The sequence below is a fragment of the Varroa jacobsoni genome, unplaced genomic scaffold (genome assembly GCF_002532875.2).
Source record: "Varroa jacobsoni isolate VJ856 unplaced genomic scaffold, vjacob_1.0 scaffold_496, whole genome shotgun sequence".
NCBI lineage: Eukaryota > Metazoa > Arthropoda > Arachnida > Mesostigmata > Varroidae > Varroa > Varroa jacobsoni.
Window position 1 is genome coordinate 170,526 of NW_019213398.1, and position 16,934 is coordinate 187,459.

The 16,934-nt window shown below is 46.8% G+C and overlaps 1 long non-coding RNA gene across 1 annotated transcript in view; it reads left to right on the forward strand.

The window, feature by feature from the left end:
* The first annotated feature begins 5,340 nt into the window (after nucleotides 1-5,340).
* LOC111260957 (uncharacterized) overlaps nucleotides 5,341-16,934 on the forward strand; it is a 15,723-nt gene continuing 4,129 nt past the window's right edge. The window contains exon 1 of the long non-coding RNA XR_002680665.2: nucleotides 5,341-5,516. This is a non-coding gene — a long non-coding RNA (uncharacterized LOC111260957). The remainder of the gene's footprint in view (nucleotides 5,517-16,934) is intronic.

The following is a 16,934-nucleotide window of genomic DNA, read 5'->3' on the forward strand; positions in this document are numbered from 1 at the left end:
CAACCAAATCTTTGTTATATCATATGTTAGAACTTTGTGATCTTCTTAATATAATTAACAGTCGAATATTAAGTTACCGTGCATTTGTCTATCTGTCAGTTTGTTTAGCTGCCTGTCTACAAAAAGTCCGTGACTACTGGTGAAACAGAACTTGTTGCTGAGGGAAGAAACAAAACCGCTTGTATTCGTTTGCTGTGGATAGATCTGCGGAACAGTGGCACCGGCTTTGATTTTGCTAGTATTGCAGCTGCCGCTGCTGCTGCTGCCTTTAACAGCTGTATAAGCCGCTACTCTCGCTGCAATGTGTCTTACGAAATCCATGATCCTGGGACGCAATCCCTTCTCTTTGGCAAGATGTAAGGGATGAGGATCCGGCCAACTGCACTTGACGTCGTCTGTTGGGTCGGTCGTTCGCTCTATTCGCTGATCTATCGGGAGGCGACAGCGCCACCACGCCGTATGACGGCGACCACAACGAAAAAGAAAATACGGATTCGATCAAACGAGACCTAGTCAGGCTCGGTTGCTCGCAATAACCCGGCATTTCACAGCAAGGGCGAGCCACCAGTGGTAATTTGGAGTAACTAATATGCCTGGCATCAAATTATAAAAGCGATGTAAACCGACACTAATACTACCGCAGCTAACAATTTATCGCGTCAAGGCAAACGCCAAATGGAGTCGTACGAACTTTGCCGTTACGGCTCGCAGCAAAACTGTTACTTGGTCCCGTTTGAACCCTTTCCTCTACTCAGTTGCCGTCACTTAACTTACGGACACAGATTGTGAGCTGCAAATATGAGGAACACAAACGATAAAGGAGCAAAACGCTTTTGAATAACGTGCAAAATAGTAAAAACCACTATCATCACAGCAGCTGCACCAGCTCCTCCTTTACCGTTTTTTAGCTTCTATTCGAACTATTCTATGGGCATTTTTTTCCCGCGTTTTAGCATGAAATCAGCTCTACGACGCCGTCTTCCGCTCTTACGAATCAGTTCGCGGCGGTAGCTGATCCTCTCACTATTTCACTGCCGTCATTACAAGCACATATTGAAACGAGGTTGCTACATGTCGTTGTAGGCTGCGACTCGAGCGACAGCAGCGCCGGTCGCACTGTAACCAACTCAAGTTCTTTATTCTCTCATAACCGATACAGATGGTGGCCATTGGGGGCAACTCAAGGCTAGCAGCGGTGATGGTCAGGCGGACCGTACTGATTCACCACTGTGAATCCGGCCACATGATTCTATAGTTTCGTACACTGAGCGAAATTAGAATAGATGGATCAGACTAACAGAAGGAGAGCACTGCGTTCAATTATCGACATGCGCACACGCACACACAGATACGCACAAACCACCCAACAGAGCAATGACAAGCGGCAGCGGTTGGTGCTGCTGCTGCTTCTCTAGTGGCAGTGGCAAATGTCATCGCTGCGACAGAAGCGGAAGAGAACACGCGACGAGCATAGCTGCTCCCGCGGTTGTCCGCAGCTACCACGGACTATGGCGCCGATAGCACCGACACAATTGTCACCAACCATGATTACTGCTGCCGTCACAGCCCGCAACTCAATGGCGACGTGTTGTTGTTGTTTTTGGGCGTTTTTAGTCAGGCGTCCATAAGCAAACTGGTGCTTGGTGGTCGGCTATGGCCGCTCGCGTTAGCCTGATAGTTGGTATTTATTTATTTTCGTCTTTATATTACATATCTATAGTAGTCGCATAATGGTTGATAGTGGCTTCTCGTTCGACCTCGTTTTTCTTACATTTGATCCAAGCAGCAAGCCGCCAAGAAACCACCATTGCGCTACCTGACAGACATAAACATCACCAGCATCAGCGCGATATCATTACCATCATCATGAACATCTTCTGCGCCACAGTCATCATCAGCGGTAGCAGCAGCAGCAGCGATGTTTGTTACGACTCGTGTCGTCAGTCAGTCGGCCGATCGTTTGGTCGACGTATCTACTGTTGCTGCCGTTCCAGCACCGCGACGGCGTTGGCTGATCCAGTCGGTGTCTACAGCCGCAACGGGTTACAGCTACGCAGACGTCAGTACGGCCGCAGAAAAAAACGGATGGCTGTCGGCTGCTACGTGACTGACTGCTTATGCACCGACCACTACCACCTTTTGGAACTACTATACACTACTGCGACTGCTAGGCCCATCACCATGATCATCCGCTTAATCAACAACAGCAGCAGCAACTTTATCGACATCTACACTGACATAGTTAGGCGGTCCCCAAAGTTTTGCTTCATCTTCGCTGATGCGGTTGGGGGGAAGCGGGGGGGAGGGGAGGGGTAGAAGATGCTGCTGCTGTTGCTGCTGTTGAGTGGCTGGTTAGTTGAGTAGTTACCCGCTATTGCATCGTTGTGGTCACAATCGTTCTGCTCCTTTGTTGTTGTTGCTGCCGCCTCTGCTGCTTTGTCGTCGTCCAGACGCTCGTAGTCCAGTGAGCAGGTAAGTAAGCACTGTTCCTCCCTCTCGTTCGCCTTTTGCACGTCTTCGTCTTCCTAGTAGCAGTCGTCGTCTTATTTACCACGTCTCTTTCGTCTTTTTTTTGTCTTCGTCTGCTCCCGCGTTTGCCTTATGCCATTTGTGGTACCTGCTCTTTGATTTTCATCGCAACCGCCGCAGCCGCCGTCGTCGCTGTTGCCATCATTCGTCGCTCTGTTTTTCCTACTTTTCTTCCTGATCCGCGAAAGCAAGCGAGCGAAAAGATGATGACAAACAAAAGAACCCACCAGCCGACCCTGCTGCTGTTGTTACCGGTGGCCGCGCCAACGTCGGGCGCAGCAGCACACGACTACGGCAGCGACGATCTGATGATGGCGAAGTATCAGCCGCGGAGGCAGCTGCAGCAAACGATAGTGTTGCAGAGGCGGCGGCAGTGCGTACGCTGCTGGTGACAGCAACATCTGCAGTTCAAGCGGTTAGTGTTGGCAGAAACGGACTCAGCGCGAAATCAGCAACAACTAGCTACTGTTCGACGTATGCCACCTGCGTCAACAATGGCAGAAATATGAAGAACAAGAACACAGTCGCCGTTGTAGGAGCTGCTGCAGGGGTCTTTGTTGTTTTGGCTGTAGCAGCCGTAGCCGTAAATGTCGTTGGCAGTTGCTTACCTGACAAAAATCGTGTCATCGGTTTACGTTCTCGATTACACTTCGAGTGACGGAGACAGCGACACAGACAGAGAGACAATATTACTATGATGACCTCATTGGTTTCAAGCAAGCCCATACGTATGAGCGCGCGCGCGCGCGCGCGCGCCATGCCACTCGGAGGCGGACAACAAATATAGTCACTCATTTGCTTTCGCTGCTGCTTGTTGTTGTATTTAGTAAAACTATATAATAATTTATTAACTAGTGTCCTATCTTTCATCCGATTGTTCATCTAGATTCTAACGGACAGAACGATTATACAGTTAATGCACGATGCAAATTTTTCGCGTCTATATTTGTGACCGCGCTTTACCGCAACATACGCTCCTATTGCCAACAGTTCAACGGTAACGATAGCAATAGGATTCAGTGACGGTACTGGTTCTAGCGATAGCAATATACTACTATTAGGAGCATCGGGCCGTAGTAGTAGTAGCAGCAGCAGCAGCTCTATTAGTGATAAAAGCCATGTCTGCATACGCAGCGCAAGACAACAACGGCGCCAACAACTCAAAAAGCAGTTGTTATAACAGGAGTTCGCCGGCAGAAGGTAAAAAAACAGTTGCAGCTGCAAAAGTAGAAGTAGGTGATCATAGACACAGCTCCCATCAGAGAGGCGATCCGACCATTGAAGATAGTGATAGCTATTGCTGTAATTCGTTTGTCGAATGATAAGCGATCACGGGAGCCAAAACTGATGCACGGACCAGACCTCACTCAGTAGGTACCGCTGTAGTTCACACCATGACCATTCAGTAGCAGCTGTCGTTGAGCGTCAATTATTATTAGGTCAGATTAGCGGACGGTCAGCAAGCGCGGACGTCCTCCCGCGCGCCACCACCATAAACGTGGACTCTGCTTGTGAGGTTTTTGACAGGCTTGCGTAATTTCGATCAAGTCTACCTTCTTCGATTTTCAACACCACGACCGTTTTTTTTTCTAGTCATCTATAAGCGAGACCAAGAATGGAAGAGGAAACTAAAAAGTAATACAACTGCATTAAGACCTCGAGGGAATCAACAAAAAATCAATCGCAAAGTAAACCTTGCTAAGGACGGCTACCCTCGTGGCTTACAATGTAACGATTTTGTCCGCTGACATTAATTGTCGCCGACACTCGATCCAGCTTCCTCAATGGAACGTATTAATAGAGTTCTGAAGTAGTCTGCTGAGAAACATGACTTACAGCTGTACTTATAATAATATGAACGGCAAGAACGAAACAGAGACAGATCAAGGATTTGCCGAATACGATAACTGATTCATTTTTAAGGCGCCTACATTAATACATGTTAAAAAAACGCTCAAAACTGCGCTAAAACATTTTGAAGCGCGCGTATTTTTATAAGAGGTTAGTTAAAGTTTATGTTTTAAATGAATAATAATAGTTAAACGTTAAAAAATGCCCCGGCATTTACCACTGTAGAAAAGACTTTAGGCAGCATTTTACAACTCTAATACAACTCACTAAATTCACATCTTCCTTTGTCCTTAGTCAGTCACCGTTCACATGAATACGCCTTCGACGCCAGGGCTCCCCTTTGTTCCTTCAGCCCAGAAATGGACGAGGCTTAATTCGTGTTCTCAAGCTTCATAATCGTTCATAATAGTAAAATCGTTGTCGTGCACTTGAAGGTTGCCATTCAGTTCTCTGCGTCTTGAGGCATCCAGTTTATTATGGCATAGGTCTTTAAGGAGTGCCTTAGCATTCGGTCAACCTCTACTCTTTCCTCCTCAAAGATTGTGCAACGCTCCACTGTCTGTGCGTCACATCGTTGCACGCGTCATCACTATCACAATGCGATGTTTGAGCCATTAGTGTCTTTACTATTCTATGAAGATACTTTTGGCAACATTCGTAGCCAGGAAACCGCTTTTCGAGTTCTCTTATCAACCGCCAAGTTCACGCAAAGGTCCCTATCGTAATTGCCAATTTCTATCACAACCTTTCACCCTACATAAGTCCGACTTTGCCTTATGCTCGACGACAGTTCACTAACACTGTATAGATATACGTGTAATAATGTGTATTAATTTTATTTAGGCACTAACTAGTGCCACGTGGTACCATTTCTGTTATAAATTGCAGTGTTCTCATTTTTACCGTTCAGTTCGAGCGTAATCCTAAAATAAGATCTTACAAGTTTTACACGGGCATTATCCTGTTGCCGTCCCATTACAGCGATGGCCTCCTGTTATTTCACGCATTCGCCACTACTCGAACGTATCTAGCGGTCCACGCGAGTGACAGCAACAGCCTTGAATGGAGCCAGAAGGGTAGATACCACCATGAACTGAACGGAACGGCATCGGCCATTAGCAGCTTTTCGGCGGACGGTAAAGTTACTTTGTTCACTTTCGTTCGGCCCGTTCAAGCGGTCGGCGCTAGCTGTGGTACTTCAGCCTGTTTGATTTTTATTGCTACGCGCGTCTCTTTCTGCAATGGATACATGTACATAAATATTATTATTATAGTAAGAGATAGCGGACGATCCGCGGACTTGAGAATGGACATGGTTACTGGTTTCTTTCTGTCTTTTGGCCAGATTTTATGAGCGAACCAAAAGTATTTCTTTTTACCATCATCCTTGAACAGCGGAGAAGTTTGACTATGTCATAGTACATACGGATGTGTGGCGTTGGCCAATGACTGACTTTCATTTATGTTACATCGGTATTATTACCCCGTTATTGTCATTTATTATATATATATATATATATATATATATATATATATATATACACTTGCCTAAATATAATGACTAAAATTCCCACGATAAAGACTAGACGAATGAGTGTGTATGTATGCCTACATACGTTTACTACCGTTTCAATGCATCTGTTTACTATTATTTATTTTCTCACCATATTATATTTGTTCCTATAGGTATTCGCCTTCTTTTTTTTTCTAACGCTTCTCTCTTTCTTGTATTTGTCATTAAAAATGCCACCATCGTTATTAGCACTATTTCTTGCCGTACCGGTGTCACAGCTGAGCAACTCAACACACACAGTGGCTGGGATGTCCCCGCTGCCGAAGCAGTTGTCGTCGTCGTCATTGCCGCTGTCAATGCCCATGGTTTCCTATGCTCACTTTTTTGCCCGCTACGTTTAGTTTCCTCTGTTACTGCTTTGGTTAGTGCTGGATGTCAGCTTGCCACTCAGATACTCGGTAGATACTAACCTATGTGCCAAGTCTGCAGCTGATATTTGCTTCTGCCCTAATGATCGGGTGACACCGGCAGCAAGCAGCTACGGCAGTGGCCGCGACCTTCCAGTCTTGTTGGCAATGTTGCTTTGTTTCATTCGCCACTGTGTGTTCGTTTACCCTTTAGCTCGTCTGTCACGCTTTACTACTGCTGCTGCTGTTCTATTCTAATGTATGTACGTTCCGTCTGAATGTCAGCTTGCGGCTTGCTGTGTATATCGACGTGTGTAAATGCGAGTAACTAGCAGTTGGTAACTGGTCATAGTGCTGGGTTCTCTCTGTGTTCCGTCTATGGTACCTACTCTTGCTTGCCAGCACATATTATCTAGCTACAGACCTAGAGTGAGTGTGAAGGCTCAGTCTGTGTGACTGCGTGTCTCTACCCGTGCGTGTATATGTACTCGTGTGCGACGGACATAACAGTACAGGCAACATCATCATGACCGACATCAGTGGAGCTGGTTGTGGTTCTCCACTCCTTAGACTGGCGGCGCAGCAGCGGCTGCTGTTGGCGTTTGGAAGGTTACTCCCGCCTTTGCTTTAACAGCATCATCATTGCCTCCGCCGCCGCCGCCGCCGCCCCAGCCGCCCCCGCGGCTGCCGCTAGCACTACTTCTCTTACTAGCACCACAACTGCAATGACAGCAACAAAAGCGACAGCGAAACACCACCACCACCACCACCACCACCACCACCAACCCCAAGATGGCTAATGCTACGCGACGATCGACGCCCGCCATTCGTGGTGCCACTATTAGTCCTAAAACTGCTGCCACCATCGCTATCGTCAACCCCTGCTGCTGCTGCTACTGCAGTCAATACCATCGTCATTACTCTACTGTCGACTGGCTGCTGTCGAAAGAACGAAATAAAGAAAGAACGAGGTTCGTTTCATTTCATCCGCTGTTGCAGCGGCGGGCTATATAGCATGTTGTGCCTATGCCTGTATGTGTTTGTATGTGTGTGTCTGATGCTCCACAGGACTATCACGAACGTTGCAGTAATGAAGAGCGAGTCAGGCAGTCAACCAGTTGGTCGCCTGGCCAGACAGGGAAACACCAAGCCAATGGCCGCCTTTGTGAGAATCGTCAACAACATCGTCTTTGTTGTTGGTGCTACAGTTGCTCCGGTCAAGCTATCCTTGTTGGTTGGCTCTCCTGGAATACTTAGCTGCTCGGTTCAGTAATAGCGAGCCTTTTCCAGCAGCTATCTTCGTTGTCGTTGTTGCTGTGACTGTCACTGGTTCTGCTATCGCCGCCGTTATTTGGCAGTCGTTGGCGAAACAGATCACCACATAGACATGAACACATGCTAGTAACAATAATATCTACACACAACACAAAAAAACATTGTGGACACTATGTGAATAACGAGGACTACGAACGACTAAACCACAACAACAACAACAACAACAGAGAGAGAGCAAGAAGCCAGCGCCAATGGGTGGTGTCCTGCGTCGGCCTGTCTGACCTGCGGCTGTTGAATGAGCCCATATATATATATGCTTTTGCCTGCGGGCAAACAAACGCAGCCCCCCAGAATCGCACGTTTAATGTGCGGCAATGATGCTTAAAAAAGAGGGTAGATCTTACCCTGCAATGTGACGGACCTGTCGTTTCGAGCTCATACATCTCTAGGAAAAACGTGTTCGGTTGTAAATTGATTTGTCGCGGTCATGCATCGCCATATACTCTTCCATTGGGACAAAATTCTAAGCAGCTAGGTATAGCGACCGCTCCGTTGGCGTTTCACCACCTAGTTAGAATATACACGTAGCAAATGTTTATGTAACGCCTGTAAAACCTTTTCAAACTCACGTCCTTAAAATACTCAAGACTCATCATCACAATTCTATATCTAGAAACCTATATGACCCAGCTAGCTGCAACGTCAACGAGCGTTACAACCCGTTTGCTGCAAATGAATAAACTGTTAGTCCTGCTTTTTCAATAAAATAGGTATGTTACATTACCCGAAACAGAAATTCCGTCTCTTTATCGCTGTCGGTGTATGTTTCTCAGTCGGTGTTCAAATCAAGTACGTTATCTGCAGACGATCGTCTTCATGAAGTGCACCGGCAAGTGTTGCCTTAGATCACCTATCGCCAACACCGATAATATCCTTTTGTCGTAACCTATATCACCGATCCGTCGATTTGTGTATGGCCGGATGACTGCGGTCAATATATTATTTAGCCTTATTTTTTAATGGCTAATTCATAACAAACAAATATTCGCTGTACAGATTATTTAATTATGTATCGAGGTGCTCCATTAGATGATGCACCAAACGAGACAATAAACCAGTGAACAAGGTCAGCGAAGTTTCTCGTTTTTCTTTTTGGTTGAGCCACGTAAATAGCTTATCAGAGATTAGTTTTCTCAGTCCCGAATATTCGGTTAGTGTTGTTAAAGCGGTCACAGTTTAATTTAATCGTACATACGTAACAGATTAGACTTTCTTCCAGGCTCAAGTCGACCTTCGTCTTAGCGATGTTTGCAGCTTGAATCAGTTGGGCTCTTTATTCTACAGTTTCTCGGAAACAGAGTCAACGCGTCGTCTCAATTTTTCGGCGCGGCCTCAATGTGCTGACTCTATTCTTTAGAAATTGCAAGATAAGCCATCGGCCCCCGACACCTAATAGACGTATGTAGATCAAACCGGCCTTGGGCTAACGCCAAATAGTTGTCTGGAGCAGACGCGAACAGTCGTATGCGGACAGGGAAAACAGCGACTGCTATATTAGTGCAATAGAAGAGCTAAACGCCATCTAAACATTGTCGGCCGAATGTTGCTTACTATTATTACTGCCTCCTTATTGCTCTGTGAATGTTAGCTGCGTGTCTGTATTTTTACTCATTCAACAACGCAAGCTCATTTCGCCGTTCTGCTCCGGCTATCGGCATTGTTACTGTTGCTGTTTGAATTGTTGCGTCGCCGTCACCGCCGCCGCTGTTGCTTCTGTTGGGCCGCCGCCAGAAAGCGACGGATGCCAGCAACGGCAAAAACGTCAACAACGAGTAACGGAGCGCTTGTCATAGCCGACCGAAATAGGTGGTGACGTTCGACAATGCTTTCGAACAACAACGTCCCTAGCACTGGGGTAGTCGGCTGCTCGGGAAACGGCCTCGGCGCGAGCGGACGAAACAGCAGTAGTTCTTCGAGCAAACGCCGGAGTTCCAGCAGCATCTGTTGCTGCAAGAGCAACAACACCAGCCGCCGCTGCTGCTCTAACTGGCCACGACTACTGACCAGCAGCAATACGAACGCCGTTTCAGTTGTCGTCAGTGCACGTTATCGTAATCATCAACCCATCATATATATACATTGTACGGTGCTGATCCTAGTAATAGGAGTGACTGCGGCGGTAGCATATGCTAATCACAGCATGAATAGAAGCAGGGGCGGCAGCAATCACTGTAACAGCGAAAGTAGCAGCAGCAGCAGCAGCATCAGTGAGCGCACTTAAGAGCAGATGGAGCTCGCGAGACGGTTGCCACACGCCGCCAAATAGTCGACCGGGTCTAGTTCACAAGGTCGCTCAGTCTGCAACCAGCAGCACAAATAGCAATAAGTGCGACCACATCGCCGTCACCTCCAACATTCGCATACGACAACTGGCAGCGTAATCATTATCAACATCATCAGTGATTACGGCGATAACAAGCCCGATAATATTCTTGTATCAGACACAACCCATTCGATAATTGGCGAGCAAAGACAATGGCGGCGGCACTTGGACAAAACAAAACATGTTTATGTGTACTGTTATACATACGAGATGTTTGTTGCTGCTTCTGCGGTTTCTTGCTTACTCCATAATTATTATTACTATCACTCGACCGTTTTGCTGTCGCGGCACAAGGCGATCAGGCAGGGGACAAGTAAAAAGGCACGGAGAGGAAAGTACCTATAACAGCAGCGACAGCTGCCGCTGTTGTTGCCGTTGTCGTGGCCGACAGAAGGCAGGCTCAATCGTAGAGCAGCAGCAGCAGCAGCAAGTAACCCTCATGCTATCGCAAGGGCTGCACCCGCGGTCGGTGACCTCCGTTAAGCGTCTGCACAAAATAAATTATCAAAGGAGCAACACCGTGCGCTTACTATTAATACCAACCTGTGCATGCATGTGTGTATGTAAGCAGTAAGGATACAATGGCAAAGATCTATGTTTAACATTGGCATTGTGTATTACATGCAGGAAAAGCGACAACGACTTACGGTTTTGACCCCACTATAAAGCATTTCGAGTATCTGTATTGTCTTCACTCAAAGGCGTTGGAATAAGTCTACAACGAACAACGTGTCCGCGCCGAATTGCCCGCAGGATCAGCTGCATGTGCACGTCCATTGAATGACTATCTGACGCGCAGTGATTTGTTATCGTCGCGTGCATTGGCAGGCATCGCCTAGTATTTTCGCAGATATAGTCACAGCGCATATTCCACCGGTGTAGTTTTTCCACACCCACATGTCAAGTCCCACTGAATTCAGCGCAAGCTCAGAGTACAGTTTTGCAATAGCCACAGCGATGCAAACTATTTTTGATGCTTGAGTGCTTTTGTTTCTCGTTTTTCCACGTAATTTTCAATTATTTACCATATAATCATACGAAGTCAAAATATAGTGTACAGCTACGGTAACAGTGGCTCCACTTCCCGGAACTCCGGCAATTTTTCCCATTGCCATTTTTTTTTTTCGCCTCTATAACGTGTCTTGTCGTTAACAGCTAGAATATCACACAGTCAGTTTGTGTATGTTAGCACAGATACTCCGTTCGTTGTTAATATACAATATACGGTAAATAACAAAATATGCATTTGTTGCTATTGTTGTCGACGTTTCGAACTGAATACACAAGAAACGGTGAGAATAGATTGCAATAACAATAGCGCAAATCAAAGGTGCCACTGTATATTGTTAATCTTTCTTATTACGCTTCCTATTGGAACTCGGGTTCGTTCTTCAGTGAACGTCGTATAACACTGGACAAATGGTGAAACCGTCACCTGCTTGTTTGCCTACTAGACCTAGACTACTATATGAATAGAGTACTGTTTAGCATAACACGTAAGCTTGAAGCATTGCGTGTTTCTATCCACAAGGAACAGCGCTCCATTCTAAGTACAATGTAGCCGCGATCATAGTTTAACGTTGTCGTTTCTGTTCCTATATGGTCCTAAGACAGCCTAAGCCGCGTCTTACACGTGGCAGAGTGAGTAGGCGGACGTTCAACACGTTTCATTTATATAGGTACACTACCATTAGCATAAGCCGCATAGGCTGTACGAGAACAACCTCAATTCAAACTTCCACCAGAGCCAAGTAACGCCCTGGATCAGTTGGCGAATAGGGTAACTCTTAGCAACAGACGTTGTCTTAGCCTTCGCTAACCTTTCGGAAGTTGCACGTCTCAATCTTCACTTTTTCGGAAAACCAGCCAGTCAGGCAGGTAGCAGCTAGCGAATGGCTGAAACGAGTGGATGACAACCGACGGAACAGCCGGACAGTTGGGAACCTGCGATTAGGAAGCTACTTAATAGGTAGTTCATAAAAGCTACTTAACCGACGAAGCAGCAGTCAAAATTGCCTGACAGAAGATTCTCATCATTTATGCATTTAAGTATAGTCCCTTCGTTATGGTCCTTGTCAGCTCTCGCTTTCGTCTATCTATCTCGAAATTGTTTCGTCCCAATAGCGAGCGCGCGCTGCGACATACGACGGAGCTAATTAAATATATCAATAATACAAGGTAAAGAGGCATTATGCACAGAAAGTGCACGGATTTTCATAATACATCTGGGCTTTAGATCTGTTGTTCTCGGTAAGGCGGTGATGACAGTGATGATGCCATCGGCACGATCAACGTCTCCGATCACACTCCGTGTAACCGTCCGTGCTTGTGTGTGTCCGACCATCGGTAACGTTACTACCTTGCAATCTTTACTGTCCTCTAGAAAAGATCAGCAACAACGACGACGGATTAACTTATTTTGATAGACATCGTCAACGACATAAGATCACTTTGAAAGCAAGCTATATCCCTGATCCTATTTCCCCGTGTTTGTGCCTTGCTCTATTAGATGCTGTTCGTATCTTTCGCCACGAGTCTTTGTACCGCCCCCGTGCCTTCGCTATGCCTGCGATGCTGGCGAAAACATCCCATCTATGTAAACACAGTAAGGCTAAACTTTACTCACTCTATACACACCTCTTTTTTACATTGGTCTGCATGAGCTCATCTGTATCTGTAAGCAGCTTTGAGGTACATACGATCCCACTACGGGCCAACTTTTCATCTCGTGTATCTGCTGATAGTAAGCTATCTTGACTTGAACCTGCAGGGCTTCTGCTTTCGCTTTGCCAAATTGCGTCGCATCGTCACGCTCCCTTTTCTCGCGCCCCCAGTCGTTTCCCAACCCCCGACCTCCGTCACCCCTTCGTCCAAAAAGACCCAGTCCGTTCCTACCTCTTCGAATGAGGTCTCCTCTCGCTTGCCGCTCATTGTCTCTTCTTACCACTGTTCGTTCAAACATTGGTTTCTGCCCATGCGGCCTCCCTCTGCGAAAGAGGTGGCTGTGAACAAGAAAGCCGTCTCTTCTATTAGGGCAGAGAAACGGCGCTCATCTGATCTCCTTTTCTTTTTCTCCTTTCCTATTCTTTTCTTCTCCTCTTGTTACTTCGAGCCGCTAGACCGCTGCTGTCGTCTGCTCGATTCGCATCTCCTGATTTCTTTCGCTTTACTACAATATAGCAGTTCAGCTTTTTTCTTCGACGTATTTTCTGTCTCTTTATTTTTTGATGCAGCCACCACGAGCATACGACACTCACTCTCATCCCGGCGGCGCTATCGGTGCAGATTAGCATCGATCGATCGATCTAGCTAACCAGCCAGCTGACTGCTGTCTAGAAGGCGGCTCGTTACGCAAGGCCTGTTTGACGGCTGTATTGGAAACGAACGTATGTAAATAGGATGGGTAGAAGCCGCTACAGACAGCGGTAGGAGACAGACAATATGCACGGAACGTCTGATTATCATAACTACGCCAGGCAACGATGTGGGCTCGCCCAGTATATATATATATATATATATATATATATATAAGACGGTGATACTCAAAACGCTGCGCTGTACTACGCCGGACATGGCGGTCTGTTTCGATGTGAGCTCTGCTTTGACTAGCCAGAGCCATTACTGGGTTTTGTAAAACGGCCTGATAAGCACTAAACATTGTGGGTTCAAGGGATTGATATCAACAAGATGGCAAAATAATAACCCCGACAATTTCCCAGTTACCCAGAAGGACTGCGCATCGCAGAGATTTTCTCTCAACTCCGTTTATGCTATTTTTCATAGCTCTTAATACCATTTACATCCATGGTTTTATACGACATTTTTGTCTTCACTTCGAACAAAACCGATGGAAGCCCTGAAATGCTAAACTCTAATATTCTTCATCTTCAAAACTCTAATAATAGACCTTCATATACGGTTCGTACAGGCTATTTAACACAGCGACAAATTATATATCAGCACTGCAAGTGAATAAATGAGTTTAGGGCAATCGTTAACAGACAATTGAGTATGAAACGGTAATCACTCTGTTATACCTACAAGTCTTGTGTAGTAACTACCCGTAGTACGTTTTACTAACACCGTTTTTATTGAGTAGTATCCAGTCAAACAAGCTTCCGTAATCAGCTGATTGCTATTTCTTTCCAGTCTGTCAAAATGGCCAGTACGGCGAATCATTCTTAAACCACCTACACGCAACGATAAGACTGAGGCTCACAGACTTCCACCGTACTACGCTTGTACCCCTCTAACCCTACTACTGCTACATAAATCTGGTCCGATCCGAGATTCAAACCCCGTGAAAGAAAATCAGATAAACGAGAGCATTACTCATTTCGTTCCTATCTTTAATATCCTTTATCTTCGATCACAGATTAGTGGCGAGCGAATCTTGGCGGAGTACGCTCACAAATGCTGACGTTCACTTGCTCACCCGCGCGCAATTGGTCTATGAAACGCCCTAGTTAGTCACATCGACTAAAGAGAGACACGATATATATGTTGTTCAGTATCGATTGGCGCTTTCCCATAAACTCGTGTACTTCGTTTATTGGCTGCGTGCCCATTGGCTATCTGAGATATAGTATTTTCTTGAATGCCCTCGTTACTTCTTTTCTCTTTTTGTTACTCTTCTTGGACTTGAACTTCGCCTTCACCCGTACGTTCGGTGCTGTTTCATAGCTTGTCGCCGGCCGCTGCTACTATTGCTTAATTCTTCGTTACCGCTGCCGTGCTTCGATGCTTTTCGATTAGTCAATTGTTCAGTGGCCACGGCGGAATAACTGCTAGCTCGGTCGCTTTTGCTTTTGGTGTCCCATGGGATTTCATCTTTAATCGACACTCTTGACAGCCACTCTCCCCGCCGCAGCGAGTCCTGTTGGTTCGTGGTAACTGTTGTCCGCCCGCCGTACCATGGTGGATTGGGATTGTTTCTTTGGGTCTACAGGGGTTTCACCCGATTGACCGATGACGGTTGCAACAAACACACGAAGACAGCACCGTCAGACAGACCAATCGACTAAGAATCTAACCGATAAACGGCAACGAATATGCTGAGGAATGGTCAGCAGCTTTCTATATATATATATATAATAGTGGTGACGATGATAAATGTCACTGTGAATCCGGTGACACGGCATGAACGGCGTTTAAACGACGAGCGCCGGCGCACGAACCGATGAATGGCCGATGCAGATAGTACGGCCACTCGCTTTTACGCAGGCATACGTACATGGACAAATGTGCGTATGCCTGCGTACACTCACCGATATAGCAGCCGACAGAAATACACAGAGATGCACACAGACGGATCAGATTGGATCGTTAGACACTGAACGCCGAACGGATGTCGTCGCTTTCTAGCATTATGTGGCGGCGGCTGCCACTACTGCTGTATATCCTCCATTCTTCACTGTTTGCTACCACTATTTTTCGGTGCTGCTGCTGCTGCTCCTTGTCGCTTCTCCCGGAATCTCGTGGGTTCCTCTCACCGAGAACAAGTACAACAATAATACCAACAACAACGCGCCAATGAGGTAGAAGACTGCTCTTGGACTGCTGTTGCAGCTGTTCACGTTGCTGCTGCTGCTTGCGTCGTGGCTCCTCATCTCGTTCCGTTTCGACTTTTTCTCGTCTTCTTTCTCGTTTAAGTGTTCGTTGCGTCCACCGATGTTGTCGCTGTTGCTATTTTCGGTGTTGTTTTCTTGTCGTTATTCTGCTTGTGCCAGTCAGTGCAGTTCGTCGTGGAAGCGTGTTTGTTTCGGCATGTGCATGTGTGTGTATGTGCGCAGGAGTATATAGATATAAGTGTCTACATGGAGGTGTGTGTGTGCGCCCGCCCCGCTGGGTGCTTGCCGGTGCTGTCTCTGATGACGCTAGCATCGCCGCTGTTGCTTAGTGTCGACGGCGCGGAGCCGCAGGCCGCAACCGTGTCGTGGAAGGCAACAACAAAAACAACAACGGCGGCAGCCGCGTCAACAGCAAGTTTATGAACGGATAGATGATGGCCCGATTGTCCACGATAGCCGTCTGTGCCGTTCACTCCCGAAGTCGCGGTGTCCGCTGCTGTTACGGTCGATGTAGCCACGGCTGTCCATTCACTTCAATCAGCTTGTCTCGTTCACTCGCTTAGCCAAAGCAACGCAATCGGTCGCCACACCAAATACCACCGGAGCTGATGTACCCTGCGGGTTGAACCCAAGAGGCACCACCAGTCGCCGTCCACCAGAGACCGGTGACCGGCAACCGGCGAGCGACGAACGCCGAACAAATCAATGAGCTACAGAGGTAGCAGCAGCAGCAATCACCAAGCAATTCAAGTACCGAAGCAAACAGCCGCTGCTGTTGCTGTATCCTTCGTGATTCCGATGTCAAACGACGGTTAGCAAGCTACAGTGGCAGCGACGGAAGCAGTAGCAGCTCTGGCATCAACGACTACAACAACAACAACAACAATGGCGACACTTTGATTGCGCATTCCCATTTACATACATATGGCAATCCAATGAGTTTTTGTGGCTGCCGGATGCCTACTTTGCGGCAAGAAACCGAACAAACAATAGCAAAGTTACTACTACGGCGGGAAACGGCTGTGACCACTACTGCTAACGCAGCAACAACAGTAACCAGCGGACTAACTGCAACACAGGGAACAAAACAGATTCGACTTGTTAGTACAAATACGATATATTTACATTATAGTACGGATCTAGCATTTAAGTTCCGAGCGCTTGGAATGGCTTCGCAGCCCTATGGGTGAGCATGGATGCAGTCGAATCAGTCGTCGAATGAAGAAAAAGAAAATGAAGAGACGACGACGAAAAAGCGGTAGCAGCAACGGAAAGGGCCAGCAGGACAGAGCAGTGGTGGCAGCTCGAGCAGAAGAAACGCGGCCATATTCACTAAATTGAATCCATTCTGGATCTTTCCGAAGACCAATCATTTGCATTGCCTGTTTTCCTTAGCGAACTGGCTG